The 16,741-nt window shown below is 43.2% G+C and overlaps 1 protein-coding gene across 1 annotated transcript in view; it reads left to right on the plus strand.

Annotated features, from left to right (window-relative positions):
* STPG2 (sperm tail PG-rich repeat containing 2) overlaps positions 1-16,741 on the plus strand; it is an 867,800-nt gene that overhangs the window by 135,195 nt on the left and 715,864 nt on the right. The gene's annotated exons all lie outside the window — the stretch shown is intronic.

A 16,741-nucleotide genomic window follows, 5' to 3' on the forward strand; every position in this document is an offset into this window, starting at 1 on the left:
CCAGAAAATCCGTTAATATGAGGTTAGTAAGGATTCAGCACTGGAACAATGGTCAGAAACCACTCCGGTGTACTGTATTTAGACTCCTAAATCATAAAATATGAATTTTACCAAACTAGATGCAAAATGCAACATTAAATGTGAGTTTAATTTACAAAACAAAACAATATTTGATTGTGATATCAATGGGTTTAGCTCGATATTGTGAATTGTCAGGCAGTGAGATAAATTCATGATGGAGAACCAACAAGAAGAAAACCCAAAAAGTATTCTTTTTTGAAGTGATTTCTAATTGTTTTTCGCTGTTCAGTCTTCCACCATTGGTCATATAAAATTCCACTTTATTTTGGAGTTCAACAAGTACTTGATCAGTAAGATTTGTGCATTATGAGTATTTTTGGCTGAGTTCACACTCAGTGTAGAAAATATGGCTGTTGACTTAGCTTAAAAATCTGTATGTGTAAAGGCCTCGTCACACAGTGATCTCGCTAGCAAGATCGCTGATTTTGTGACGCCACAGCGATCTCGCCAGCGAGATCGCTGTGTGTGACGGGGATCAGCGACCGGCCCCCCTGCCGGGTATCGCTGATCGTGCTCGATCGGCCTGGGCCATTTTTCGATCGCTGGTCTCCCGCTGGCCAGCATGCATCGCTGCGTGTGGCAGCGAGAGACCAGCGATCAGCGACCCTGGATGCTGGTTTCTAATGTAAACATCGGGTATCCAGGAGCCGCGGCTCCTGGATACCCGCTGTTTACCTTGGAAACCGGCGTTTTTTCTGCCATTTTAGCTAAAAGAAGAACATTCCTATAGCTGTAGTATGCTACACTTTAAGTTCACAGATCAGCGTTCTAGCTTTTCTAGCATAGCACTGCAGATTGTTGCTAAATCTAGTTGGTGATTTTACAATTAGTATATTTGATAGCTAAGCCACATCTACAGTAATTTCACAAGATTCTGTATACCACTATAGATCAGGAATGTACAAAAAAACAGTACCGCAAAAATAGTTAAAAAGATGATTTTTAATGCACAAATATCTTCATAAAAAAAGATTAGAATCTTTTAATAGACATTCCTATTGGATTTTTTACTATCTTTTTTATAAAGACATTTGTGCAATAAAGATTGTCTTTTTAATTATTTTTGCGATGCTGATTTTCATACTTTCCTGATCTGTTATTGCTCAGTAACACCGGCCTGGAGTTCCCAAGCATTGCCTGCATCATTCTTATTTTACATTTCCTGCACTAGTAGTGAGCGGAAAAGTTTTTTCTTTTTTTGTATATCACTATACAAGTGCATCTCACTAAATTAGAATATCATCTAAAAGTTTATTTCAGCTCTTCAATACAAAAAGTGAATCTTATATATTTTATAGAGTCATTACACAGTGATCTATTTCAAGTGTTTATTTCTGTTAATGTTGATGACTATGGCTTACAGCCAATGAAAACCAGTCATTATCTCAGTAAATTAGAATAATTAACAAAAAACACCTGCAAAGGCTTCCTAAGCATTTAAAAAGGTCCCTTAAGGGCCCGTCACACATAGTGAGATCGCTAGCGAGATCGCTGATTTTGTGACGCGCCAGCGATCTCTGTGTGTGGCACGCATCAGTGACCGGCACCCCGCCAGGTATCGCTGATCGTACAGGAATGTCCTGGGCCATTTTTTGATCGTTGGTCTCCCGCCGGCCAGCACGCATCGCGTGTGGCAGCGGTGAGACCAACGATCAGCGAGCTCCCAGCGCTGTAAGCAGACCCTGGGAGCTTAGTTACCCACTGTTACACACCAGCGATCAGGACCAGCGAGGACGCTGGTATCCAAGGTAAATATCGGGTAACTAAGCGCACGCATCACTTAGTTAGTCGCTGTGTACCTTGGATACCACCGTGCTCGCGCTGTCAGCTGGTATCTAAGGTAAACAGCGGGTAACTAAGTGACGCGCACTTAGTTACCCGTTATTTACCTTGAATACCAGCTCTCAGTGTGAGCACGGTGGTATCCAAGGTACACAGCGACTAACTAAGCGATGCGTGCGCTTAGTTACCCGATATTTACCTTGGATACCAGCGTCTTCGCTGGTCCTGATCGCTGATGTGTTTGCCTGTTTGGCAGCTCACCAGCGATCATGTAGCGATGAAAAAGCGATTCTGACCAGGTTGTATCATTGTCGGGATCGCTGGTGCATCGTTTGGTGTGATGGGACCCTTAGTCTGTTTCAGTAGGCTCCACAATCATGGGGAAGACTGCTGAATTGACAGATGTCCAGATTGCAGTCATTGACACATTCCACAAGGAAGGTAAGCCACAAAAGGTCATTGCTAAAGAAGCTAAAAAATATTTTTTAATGAAATGGTGGTGCATCTTTTAGTCTGCTTTTATGGTAGCTTACCTGGGGAACAGCAGCAGTGGAGAAGGGTCCCAGGTGGCAGGGTCATTGCTGTAGGAAACTGGTGGCTGCAGGAGATGCTGTGGGCCTTAGGTTGGTAGGAGGTGGTGTTCGGCAGAGGTAGGAGTGGGGCGATGCTGTGGACCCCAGGCTCAGGGGTGAACCTAGCTTCTCTGCTACCTGAGGCCAACAGCAAAATGACGCCCCCCCGTGCACAGAGTAAATTTTTATATCTCTATTGTAAAACTGAGTACAATAGTGGACATTTTGATTTAGATAAATAGAAAAAAAAGGTGTCCAAACACAAGGATGTCAGTGCCATCACACGCACATACAAGAACAACACAGAAGTATCCAGAACAAGGATCATTAATGGCAATAATAGGACTGGGACAAAAATGCAGCCCTGCCACACAAATCCCACCAGCCCACAAACTATAACACTCATCAGCCCCAATCAGTGAATTTTTGCTATACTTTGTCATCCCCTCATCACTCTCTTAAAGGAGTTATTTGAAGAGCCACATGTGAATGGCACCACAGTGCGTATGATTGACCACAGCTCCATTTACATGGTGCTCTTCAAAGCTATGTTTCCCAGGATCATGGGGGTCCTAGCGGTCAGATCCACAACAAGCAGAAAGTCATCCCCTATCCCCACATAATGCTCCATACAGTATTATGGGCCCCATATATTACTGTATACAGTATTATGGGCGCCATATAATGCTCCATACAGTATATTGGGCCCCATATATTATTTCATACAGCATAATGGGCCCCATATAATTCATGTCACCATACCCCGCTGCTCTGGTCTCCTCAGTGTATTCTCATCCTCCGCACTGCTTGGCACAGGGACATCATTAACTTTACGTATATAATTGTCCACTTGGACTGATAGTAATAGTGATTTGTTTGTACCCTGTTGTCTGGGGCTGGCCCACTTTATGGGGGTGCTCAGGGCATATGATTATACACAAGTAAAAAGTATGAAAGGCTCAATGTGACCAGTGCCACCTAGTTTCCTACCCCTCTTATTCTACCGGTACTGTGGGCACACTGACTGGTTCAGAGGAAAAGAAAGAACAGAGAGAGAGAAAAAAGAAAACAGAGAGAGAAAGAAAGAAAGAAAGAAAGAAAGAAAGAAGAGAGAGAAAGAAAGAGGGGAAAGAAAGAAAGAACAGAGAAAGAAAGAGGGGACAGAAAAAGAACAGAGAGATAGCGAGAGAGAGAAAGAAAGAAAGAAAGAAAGAAAGAAAGAAAGAAAGAAAGAAAGAAAGAAAGAGGGGACAGAAAAAAAGAACAGAGAGAGAGAGAGATAAAAAAAGAAAGAGGGGAAAGAAACAAAGAACAGAGAGGGAGAAAGAAAGAAAGAAAGAAGGGAAAGAAAGAACAGAGAGAGAAAGAAAAAGAAAGAGGGGAAAGAAAGAGCAGAGAGAGAAAGAAACGCGCACTTAGTTACCCGTTATTTACCTTGAATACCAGCTCTCAGTGTGAGCACGGTGGTATCCAAGGTACACAGCGACTAACTAAGCGATGCGTGCGCTTAGTTACCCGATATTTACCTATTTACCTTGGATACCAGCGTCTTCGCTGGTCCTGATCGCTTATGTGTCTGCCTGTTTGGCAGCTCACCAGCGATCATGTAGCGATGAAAAAGCGATTCTGACCAGGTTGTATCATTGTTGGGATCGCTGGTGCATCGTTTGGTGTGATGGGACCCTTAGTCTGTTTCAGTAGGCTCCACAATCATGGGGAAGACTGCTGAATTGACAGATGTCCAGATTGCAGTCATTGACACATTCCACAAGGAAGGTAAGCCACAAAAGGTCATTGCTAAAGAAGCTAAAAAATATTTTTTAATGAAATGGTGGTGCATCTTTTAGTCTGCTTTTATGGTAGCTTACCTGGGGAACAGCAGCAGTGGAGAAGGGTCCCAGGTGGCAGGGTCATTGCTGTAGGAAACTGGTGGCTGCAGGAGATGCTGTGGGCCTTAGGTTGGTAGGAGGTGGTGTTCGGCAGAGGTAGGAGTGGGGCGATGCTGTGGACCCCAGGCTCAGGGGTGAACCTAGCTTCTCTGCTACCTGAGGCCAACAGCAAAATGACGCCCCCCCGTGCACAGAGTAAATTTTTATATCTCTATTGTAAAACTGAGTACAATAGTGGACATTTTGATTTAGATAAATAGAAAAAAAAAGGTGTCCAAACACAAGGATGTCAGTGCCATCACACGCACATACAAGAACAACACAGAAGTATCCAGAACAAGGATCATTAATGGCAATAATAGGTCTGGCACAGGGCCGGACTACCGGACTGGGACAAAAATGCTGCAGCCCTGCCACACAAATCCCACCAGCCCACAAACTATAACACTCATCAGCCCCAATCAGTGAATTTTTGCTATACTTTGTCATCCCCTCATCACTCTCTTAAAGGAGTTATTTGAAGAGCCACATGTGAATGGCACCACAGTGCGTATGATTGACCACAGCTCCATTTACATGGTGCTCTTCAAAGCTATGTTTCCCAGGATCATGGGGGTCCTAGCGGTCAGATCCACAACAAGCAGAAAGTCATCCCCTATCCCCACATAATGCTCCATACAGTATTATGGGCCCCATATATTACTGTATACAGTATTATGGGCGCCATATAATGCTCCATACAGTATATTGGGCCCCATATATTATTTCATACAGCATAATGGGCCCCATATAATTCATATCACCATACCCCGTTGCTCTGGTCTCCTCAGTGTATTCTCATCCTCCGCACTGCTTGGCACAGGGACATCATTAACTTTACGTATATAATTGTCCACTTGGACTGATAGTAATAGTGATTTGTTTGTACCCTGTTGTCTGGGGCTGGCCCACTTTATGGGGGTGCTCAGGGCATATGATTATACACAAGTAAAAAGTATGAAAGGCTCAATGTGACCAGTGCCACCTAGTTTCCTACCCCTCTTATTCTACCGGTACTGTGGGCACACTGACTGGTTCAGAGGAAAAGAAAGAACAGAGAGAGAGAAAAAAGAAAACAGAGAGAGAAAGAAAGAAAGAAAGAAGAGAGAGAAAGAAAGAGGGGAAAGAAAGAAAGAACAGAGAAAGAAAGAGGGGACAGAAAAAGAACAGAGAGATAGAGAGAGAGAGAGAAAGAAAGAAAGAAAGAAAGAGGGGACAGAAAAAAAGAACAGAGAGAGAGAGAGATAAAAAAAGAAAGAGGGGAAAGAAACAAAGAACAGAGAGGGAGAAAGAAAGAAAGAAGGGAAAGAAAGAACAGAGAGAGAAAGAAAAAGAAAGAGGGGAAAGAAAGAGCAGAGAGAGAAAGAAAGAAAGGGGAAAGAAAGAAAGAACAGAGAGAGAAAGAAAGAGGGGACAGAAAAAAAAGAACAGTGAGAGAGAGAAAAAAGAAAGAGGGGAAAGAAAGAGGGGAAAGAAAGAACAGAGAGAGAAAGAAAGAGGGGAAAGAAAGAACAGAAACAAAGAGAAATAAAGAAAGAGCACAGAGAGAGAGAAAGAAGGAATAGAAAGAAATAAAGAGGGGAAAGAAAGAGAACAGAAAGAAAGAAAGAACAGAGAGAAAGAAAGGAAGAACAGAGAGAAAGAACAGAGAGAGAACGAAAGATTAGAGAGAGAAAGAAAGATTACAGAGAGAAAGAAAGATTACAGAGAGTAAGAAAGAGGGGAAAGAAAGAACAGAGAAAGAGGGGAAAGAAAGAACAGAAAGAGACAAAGAAAGAGGGGAAAGAAAGAACAGAGAGAAAGATAAAAGAAAGAAAAAGAACAGAGAGAGAAAGAAAGAGTGGACAGAAAAAAGAACAGAGAGAGAGAAAAAAGAAAGAGAGAACAGAGAGGGAGAGAGAAAGAAAGGGGAAATAAATAAAAAAGAGAGAGAAAGAAAGAGGGGAAAGAAAGAACAGAGAGACAAAGAAATAGGGGAAAGAAAGAACAGAGAAAGAGAAAGAAAGATGGGAAAGAGAACAGAGAGAGAGAAAGAGGAAAGAAAGAACAGAGAGAGAGAAAGAAAGAATGAGGGGAAGAAAGAGAACAGAGAGAGAGAGAAAGAAAGAACAGAGAGAGAAAGAAAAGGCAGAGAGAAAAAGAAAGATTAGAGAAAGAAAGAGGGGAAAGAAAGAACAGAGAGAGATAAAGGAAGAGGGAAAAGAAAGAAAGAACAGCGAGAAAGAAAGAAGAGAGAGAGAAGGAGAGGAAAGAAAGAACTGAGAGAGAGAAAGGAAAAAAGAAAGATTAGAGAGAGAAAGAAAGAACAGAGAGAGAAAGAAAGAATCTATAAAGATACCATAGCAGCACGTCTCCCATTGTAATGCCCACCTGAGCCTCCCGATGCAGGACATATCATGATCCGCTCACATGGCCGACATCCCCGAGTCCAAGGCAATCCCGCTGTCCGCGCTGTCGGAGGACACGGTGATGGATCTGAAGCATTCCCTGAAGTGCCTCCATGGTTCCGTCACAATCTCCTCCCGAAATTACCTCATTTCCAGTCAGCTACTAGCACGTCACTTCCGGTGGAACATCATGTGCGAATTTTAAAGTTCTCCTCGGGACTCCGCCGTGTACTCCTGTGTCCGCGGGAAAAGTAAGCTCCTGCCCGGGGCAGAGGGGCAGTCTCTCTCAAAATCGGGACTGTCCCGCTGGGAGGTATGGATGCTCCCCACCATACACCTTGTACACATATGGCTCTTCACACCTCATACACACATGGTTCCACTTTTTATGCTTCTCACACACATGGCTCCACTAAGGACACACATGGCTCCACTCAGTAAACCTCGTACACATGCAGCTCTGCTCCATACACTTTTTACACACGTGGCCACTCTCTGTACACCTTGTACACACATGGCTCCACTCAGTAAACCTTGTACACATGCGGCTTTGGTCCGTACACCTCGCACACACGCTGCTCCGCTCCATACACACGCTTCTCCACTCCATACACACGCGACTCCACTCCATACACACACGGCTTTGCTCCACTCCATACACACACAGCTCAGTTCCGTACACTTCGTACACACAGGGTTCCGTTTTGTACGCCCCATACACACACAGCTCTACTCCGTACAACCTGTACAAGCGCGTCTCCACTCAGTACACCTTGCACACGCACGGCTCCGCTCCGAACAAGTTGTACACATGGCTCTGCTCCGTACACCTCGCACACACACGGCTCCTCTCTGTACACCTCGCACACGTGTGGCTCCGCTCCATACACCTCGTACACACATGGCGCTGCTCCACACACCTCGCACACACACGGCTCCGCTCCTTACACCTACACATGCGGCTCCACTCCGTACACCTCACAAACACATGGCTCTGCTCCGTACACCTTACACACATATGGCTCTGCTCCGTACACCTCGCACACACATGGCTCTGCTCCGTACACCTCACACACATGGCTCCACTCCGTACACCTCACACACACATGGCTCTGCTCCGTACACCTTACACACATATGGCTCTGCTCCGTACACCTCGCACACACATGGCTCTGCTCCGTACACCTCGCACACACATGGCTCTGCTCCGTACACCTCACACACATGCGGCTCTGCTACATCCACCCTGTAAACCCCTCCTGACCACACATATACTTCCCTCATTCAGCACGATGACAACCAGCACAGCAGAGTCTTGCATACACTGAGGCCCCTGATCATGCGACCTCAACTCCTCCCCTCCTATGACCTCATTACTGGTCCTGTGGCAGAGAATAGAACATAGCGGCAGAACAGGGACGGAGATGATCAATAGACCGAGGGCTGATGCAAACAGCACAGGACCTGTGATGAGGTCACAGGAGGGGAGGAGTCAGGGGTCAGATGATTGGGGGCCCTGACTCCTTCCCTCCTGTGACCTCATCAATTACAAGCCTTTGCACGCTACCAGCAGCATCGGCGTGAAGGCTAAATTGTAGGTGCTGCGGGTAGCAGAGCGCATAATGCTGTCCCCTGTGCACAGCAGCTGTCTGCCACCTGAGCCACAAATGGCCTCATTATAGGTGCAGCCCTGCCCAGGCTGGTAGGATGTGGTGATAGGCGGTGCAGAGGCTCCCCTGACGTTTTGTGAAACCTCTCATACAGAAATAATAAGGAATTAAAAATACATTTGTAAAGTGCTGCGGAATATGTTGGCGCTATATAAATAAAAATTATTATTATTATTACATTTTATTGCTATTATTTAAAAAAAAAAAAAAATATAAATAGTTGGCATCAAAAGCCAGCAGAGGTAAAGTATCAACATATAAATATACAATCTTTGGTATAAGTAGAATAGATAAAACAAGGATAAAGTCTCTATATAGCATAATCAATCAAAACACACTGGTATAGTATAATAAAGAGGCACTCAGTTGATCAAAAATCATACCAAATAATAAGTATAGAAACATAGCCTGACTCCTGCAGAAGAAGGCTCTGGTGCCAAAACGCGTGTAGGGGACCTTGACATCACATTCCAGTTCTGGTAATTTAACTCATTCTGTACCTATTATGTGTCTATACATATCCTTTGGTTTAGTAATCATGTCTAGATTGGGGGTTTGTCTCCAAATAGGAAAGTAACTGTATGTGTTACTGAGTGTCACTCCATTTTACTACTTATATACAGTAACTATAAACTTTGTATATTTGATGTATGATCTATGATCAATTGAGTTCCCCTTTTTCATACTATTTCAGTGTACTCCAATTGATTATGATATAAGGAGACTTCATTCTTGATTGATCTATTATATTTAAACCAAGGACTGTATATTTATATGTTGATACTTTACCTCTGCTGGTTGTTGATGCCAACTATTGGCTAACTATTTATATGTATATTTAAAAAGATTTTCAATAAAATTTATTTAACCATTCTTGTCCTGAATATAGAGTATGTTACAATTTCTGCTAAACACTATATACAGTTAGGTCCATATATATTTGGACAGAGACAACATTTTTCTAATTTTGGCTCTAGACATTACCACTATGAATTTTAAACAAAACAATTCAGATGCAGTTGAAGTTCAGACTTTCAGCTTTCATTTGAGGGTATCCACATTAAAATTGGATGAAGGGTTTAGGAGTTTCAGCTCCTTAACATGTGTCACCCTGTTTTTAAAGGGACCAAAAGTAATTGGACAATTGACTGCAAGGCTATTTCATGGACAGGTGTGGGCAATCCCTTCATTATGTCATTCTCAATTAAGCAGATAAAAGGCCTGGAGTTGATTTGAGGTGTGGTGCTTGCATTTGGAAGGTTTTGCTGTGACGGAATCATGCGGTCAAAGGAGCTCTCCATGCAGGTGAAACAAGCCATCTTTAAGCTGCAAAAACAGAAGAAAACAATGCGAGAAATTGCTGCAACATTAGGAGTAGCAACATCTATAGTTTGGTACATCCTAAGAAAGAAAGAAAGCACTGGTGAACTCATCAATGTAAAAAGACCTGGGCGCCCACGGAAGACAACAGTGGTGGATGATCGCAGAATAGTCTCCATGGTGAAGAGAAACCCCTTCACAACAGCCAGCCAAGTGAACAACACTCTCCAGGAGGTAGGCGTATCAATATCCAAATCTACCATAAAGAGAAGACTGCATGAAAGTAAATACAGAGGGTTCACTGCACGGTGCAAGCCACTCTTAAGCATCAAGAATCAAAAGGCTAGACTGGACTTTGCTAAAAAACATCTAAAAATGCCAGCACAGTTCTGGAAGAACATTCTTTGGACAGATGAAACCAAGATCAACCTCTACCAGAATGATGGAAAGAGAAAAGTATGGCGAAGGCGTGGTACAGCTCTTGATCCAAAGCATACCACATCATCTGTAAAACACGGCGGAGGCAGTGTGATGGCTGGTATGCATGGCTGCCAGTGGCACTGGGTCACTAGTGTTTATTGATGATGTGACACAGGACAGAAGCAGCCGAATTAATTCTGAGGTATTCAGAGCCATACTGTGTGCTCAGATCCAGCCAAATGCTATAGGTACATTAGTAGAGGGAGGAAACACCAGGAGTTCAGTCTTTGACAGGTTAAGTTTCAGATATAGTGAGGACATGATATTAGACACAGCGTTTAGACAATCGCCAGTGTTTTCTAGAAAGGCTGGCGTGATGTCAGGAGAAGAAGCGTATAATTGGGTGTCATCAGCATAGAGATGGTATTGGAAACCAAATCTACTGATTGTTTGACCAATAGGGGCAGTGTACAAGGAGAAGAGGAGGAGGCCTAGAACCGATCCTTGAGGAACCCCAACAGTAAGGGGAAGGTGAGAGGAGGAGGAACCGGCAAAAGAAACAGTAAAGGAGCGGTCGGAGAGATAGGAGGAGAACCAGGAGAGAACGGTGTCCTTGAGGCCAATGGAATGGAGCATAGTGAGGAGGAGCTGATGATCCACAGTGTCGAATGCTGCAGAGAGATCCAAGAGAATTAGCATGGAGTAATGACCATTAGATTTAGCTGTTAGCAGATCATTAGAGACTTTAGTGAGGGCAGTTTCAGTGGAGTGTAAAGAGCGGAAACCGGATTGGAGAGGGTCGAGAACAGAGTTTTCTGAGAGATAGCGGATAAGACGGACCAGGCGTTCCAGGAGTTTAGAGATGAAGGGAAGATTAGAGACAGGTCTATAGTTAGCGGCACAGTTTTGGTCGAGGGATGGTTTTTTAAGTAGTGGATGTATGATGGCATGCTTAAATGAGGAGGGAAAATACCAGAAGAGAGAGAGAGGTTAAATATTTTAGTTAGGTGAGGGGTGACAGCAGGGGAAAGGGACTGGAGGAGATGCACAAAACAAACAGCAACTGAAAACCACCACAGTGAAAGCCTGGCAGAGCATCAAAAAGGAGGAAACACAGCGTCTGGTGATGTCCATGAGTTCAAGACTTCAGGCAGTCATTACCAACAAAGGGTTTTCAACCAAGTACTAGAAATGAACATTTTATTTACAGTTATTTAATCTGTCCAATTACTTTTGGGCCCTTTAAAAACAGGGTGGCACATGTTAAGGACCAGAAACTCCTAAACCATTCATTCAATTTTAATGTGGATACCCTCAAATGAAAGCTGAAAGTCTGAACTTCAACTGCAACTGAATTGTTTTGTTTAACCCCTTCACCCCCAAGGGTGGTTTGCACGTTCATGACCGGGCCAATTTTTACAATTCTGACCACTGTACCTTTATGAGGTCATAACTCTCGAACGCTTCCATGGATCCCGGTGATTCTGACATTGTTTTCTCATGACATATTGTACTTCATGTTAGAGGTAAAATTTCATTCAAATAACTTGCGTTTATTTGTGAGAAAAATGGAAATTTGGCGAAAATTTTGAAAATGTCGCAATTTTCCAACTTTGAATTTTTATGCCCTTAAATCACAGAGATACGGCACACAAAAAACTTGATAACTAACATTTTCCACATGTTTACTTTACATCAGCACAATTTTGGAACCAAAATTTTTTTTTGTTAGGAAGTTATAAGGGTTAAAAGTTGACCAGCGATTTCTCATTTTTACAACACCATTTTATTTTTAGGACCACATCACATTTGAAGCCACTTTGAGGGGTCTATATGATAGAAAATACCCAAAAGTGACACCATTCTAAAAACTGCACCCCTTAAGGTGCTCAAAACCACATTCAAGAAGTTTATTAACCCTTTAGGTGCGTCACAGGAATTTTTTTGAATATTTAAAAAAAAATGAACATCTAACTTTTTTTCATAAAAAAAATACTTCAGGTTCAATTTTTTTTATTTTACCAAGGGTAACAGGAGAAATTGAACTGCAAAAGTTATTGTGCAATTTGTCCTGAGTACGCAGATACCTGATATGTGGGGGGGAACGACTGTTTCGGCGCATGGCAGAGCTCAGAATGGAAGGAGCGCCGTTTGACTTTTTCAATGCAAAATTGGCTGGAATTCAGATTGGACGCCATGTCACGTTTGGAGAGTCCCTGATGTACCTAAACAGTGGAAACCCCCTACAAGTGACCCCATTTTGGAAACTAGACCCCCCAAGGAACTTATCTAGATATGTGGTGAGAACTTTGAACCCACAAGGGCTTTACAGAAGTTTATAACGTACAGCGGTACAATTAAAAAATCATATTTTTTCCACAAAAATGATCTTTTCACCCCAATTTTTATTTTCCCAAGGGTAACAGGACCCTAAAAGTTATTGTGCAATTTGTCCTGAGTACGCTGATACCCCACATGTGGGGGTAAACCACTATTTGGGCGCATGGCAGAGCTCGGAAGGGAAGCAGCGCCATTTGACGTTTTTGGCTGGAATTGAGATCGGACACCATGTCGCGTTTGGAAAACCCCTGATGTACCAAAACAGTAGAAACCCCCCACAAATGACACCATTTTGGAAAATAGAACCCCTAAGGAACTTATCTAGATGTGTGGTGAGAACTTTGAACCCCCATGGGCTTCACAGAAGTTTATAACATAAAGCCATACAATTAAAAAATCATATTTTTTCCACAAAAATGATCTTTTCACCCTCAATTCTTATTTTTCCAAGGGTAACAGGACCCTAAAAGTTATTGTGCAATTTGTCCTGAGTACGCTGATACCCCACATGTGGGGGTAAACCACTATTTGGGCGCATGGCAGAGCTCGGAAGGGAAGCTGCGCCATTTGACGTTTTTGGCTGGAATTGAGATCGGACACCATGTCGCGTTTGGAAAACTCCTGATGTACCAAAACAGTGGAACCCCCCCACAAATGACACCATTTTGGAAACTAGACCCCCTAAGGAACTTATCTAGATGTGTGGTGAGCACTTTGACCCCCCCAGTGCTTCACAGAAGTTTACAACGCCCGGGCGTGAAAATAAAAAATTCGTATTTTTTCCACAAACATGATCTTTTAGTCACCATTTTTTTATTTTCCCAAGGGTACCAGGAGAAATTGGACCCCAAAAGTTGTTGTCCAATTTGTCCTGAGTATGCTGATACCCCATATGTGGGAGAAAACTACTGTATGGGCACACGTCGGGGCTCGGAAGGGAAGTAGTGACGTTTTGGAATGCAGACTTTGATGGAATGGTCTGCGGGTGTCATGTTGCCTTTGGAGAGCCCCTAATGTACCTAAACAGTGGAAACCCCCCACAAATGACACCATTTTGTAAACTAGACCCCCCAAGGAACTTATCTAGATGTGTGGTGAGCACTTTGACCCCCCCAGTGCTTCACAGAAGTTTACAACGCCCGGGCGTGAAAATAAAAAATTCGTATTTTTTCCACAAACATGATCTTTTAGTCACCATTTTTTTATTTTCCCAAGGGTACCAGGAGAAATTGGACCCCAAAAGTTGTTGTCCAATTTGTCCTGAGTACGCTGACACCCCATATGTGGGAGAAAACTACTGTATGGACACACGTCGGGGCTCGGAAGGGAAGCAGTGACGTTTTGGAATGCAGACTTTGATGGAATGGTCTGCGGGTGTCATGTGCGTTTGGAGAGCCCCTGATGTACCTAAACTATTGAAACTCCCCACAAGTGACCCCATTTTGGACACTAGACCCCCCACGGAACTTATCTAGATGTGTGGTGAGCACTTTGAACCCCCAAGTGCTTCACAGAAGTTTATAACACTCGGACGTGAAAATAAAAAAATCATTTTTTTCCACAAAAATGATATTTTTGCCCCCAATTTTTTATTTTCCTAAGGGTAACAGGAGAAATTGGACCCCAAAAATTGTTTTGCAATTTGTCCTGAGTAGGCTGATACCCTACATGTGGGGGTAAAACACTGTTTGGGCGCATAGCAGAGCTTGGAAGGGAAGGAGCACCATTTGACTTTTTCAACTCAGAATTGGCTGGAATTGAGATCAGACGCCATGTTGCATTTGGAGAGCCCCTGATGTGCCCAAACAGTGGAAACCCCCAATTCTAACTCCAACCCGAACCCCAACACGCCCCTAACCCTAGCCCTAACCCTAGCCCTAACCCTAGCCCTAGCCCTAACCCTAGCCCTAGCCCTAACCCTAGCCCTAACCCTAGCCCTAACCCTAGCCCTAGCCCTAACCCTAACCCTACCCTAACCCTACCCCAACACACCCCTAGCCCTAACCCTAGCCCTAACCCTAATGGAAAAATGGAAATAAATACATTTTTTTTATTTTATTATTTTTCCCTAACTAAGGGGGTGATAATGGGGGGTTTGATTTACGATTTATGGCGGTTTTTATGTTTGGCGGCTGTCGCACGCTAAAAGACGCTTTTTATTGTAAAAATAGTTTTTGCATCACCACATATTGAGAGCTATAATTTTTCCGTATTTTGACCCACCGAGTCATGTGAGGTCTTATTTTTTGCGGGACGAGTTGACGTTTTTATTGGTACCATTTTCGGGCACGTGAAATTTTTTGATCGCTTTTTATTCCGATTTTTGGGACGCAGAATGAACAAAAACCAGCGTTTCATGAATTTCTTTTGGGGGGGTGCGTTTACACCGTTCCGCGTGCGGTAAAATTGATAAAGCGGTTTTATTCTTCGGGTCAGTACGGTTACAGCGATACCTCATTTAGGTCTTTTTTTATGTTTTTGTCGGTTTTATGCAATGAAAACTATTTTATATAAAAAATAATTATTTTTGCATCACTTTATTCTGCGAGTTATAACTTTTTTATTTTTTCGCTGATGATGCTGTGTGGCGGCTTGTTTTTTGCGGGACAAGATGACGTTTTCAGCGGTACCATGGATATTTATATGCGTCTTTTTGATCGCGCGTTATTGCACTTTTTGTTTGGCAGTATGATTATAAATCATTATTTTTTGCTTCGTTTTTTATTTTTATTTTTTAAGGGGTTCGCTAAAGGGGTTAACTAATGGGACAGTTTTATAGGGCAGGTCGTTACGGATGCGGCGATACCTAATATGTGTACTTTTATTGTTTTTTTTTTATTATTTTCAAAAAATGAATTTATTGGGGAATATTTTTTTTTTTTTTACTAATTTATTTGGCGATTTTTTGAAATTTATTTTTACACTTTTTTTTATTTTTTTTTTACTTTATTACATAGTCCCAGGTGGGACATCACTGTCCTGAGACAGATCGCTGATCTGTCACATCACAGATCACTGTGACAGATCAGCAATCTGTCACAGGCAGTGCACAAGGCTTCCTCATGCCTGCGCTTTGCAGGCACTGAGGAAGCCAGCTTCCCCAGGCCCCCGAAGGCCCCCGTCGCCATCTTGGATTCGGGGGCCTGGAGGAATGGAGCCCCCCGCAGCAGCGCTGCACATTGACCGCCCCTGACACATTGTGCCGGGTGTCAGCTGTGATAATCAGCTGACACCCGGCCGCGATCAGCGGCGCTCACCACGTGGGCGCCGCTGATCGCGGTAGACGTACTATCCCGTCCCCGGTCATACGGGCCCGGGTACCGTGGATGGGATAGTACGTCTCATGTCAGGAAGGGGTTAAAATTCAAAGTGGTAATGTCTAGAACCAAAATTAGAAAAATGTTGTCTCTGTCCAAATATATATGGACCTAACTGTGTAACATATTCATTCTAATTCTCATACAAGTTGCTGATCTATGCTATTATGACATTTTGTGAAAGCTCGGAGCCTCCGTGTGAGGGATAACAGAGATGTCCCTCCTGGAATGTGCCCCCACCTTGGCATTTCCCCAGGCCATAAAAAGCCATGCAATGTTTATCTTTAATTAAAAACCAAGGAACAAATTCTTTGAAGCTTGGTCCCCACAAAATAGCACCAAGGTGTGAGCTCCTGCAGTTACAGGCAAACTAACTGAAGCACATGGAGACACCATTGTACAACACATCACAGCAGACTCTGAGGTATTGAATCTGGAAAATGACCTATAATAACAGAATGCAATATCTCTGAGACAAGCCGAGCACATTTTCGGAATCGGCATTCCATTCCCCATGTGCCCATATTATTTAACCACCTCCAGAACCCTGCATTAGGGAGTTATAAAGCATAGCTAACATGAATTACATACTGTAGGCATATTTGGTCTCTATGCGCAGAAAAAATCCAGCAGAATCCAGTGGCATTGCTGCCATTTCATTCATAGCTTTGGGCAGAAAGTTATGAACCTCCACAGTTCTGGACAGAAAATCATACTTTCAGATATGGTAGGAGAGAGTCTGCACAAGCCTAGGGGTGGACACAAAGTGTGGGAGGGGACAACCTAGGAGATAAGAGACAGCTGCTCATTTTGGACTTGGTTTTCTAATGTACAGAGGATACATTAGCTGACTCAGCCAGGAAAGCCTGTAACTAGTGTTGAGCGATACCGTTCGATACCCAAAAATATCGTATCGGATGGTAT

The sequence above is a fragment of the Dendrobates tinctorius genome, unplaced genomic scaffold (genome assembly GCF_039654945.1).
Source record: "Dendrobates tinctorius isolate UK_male_01 unplaced genomic scaffold, ASM3965494v1 ptg000011l, whole genome shotgun sequence".
Taxonomy (NCBI): Eukaryota; Metazoa; Chordata; class Amphibia; order Anura; family Dendrobatidae; genus Dendrobates; species Dendrobates tinctorius.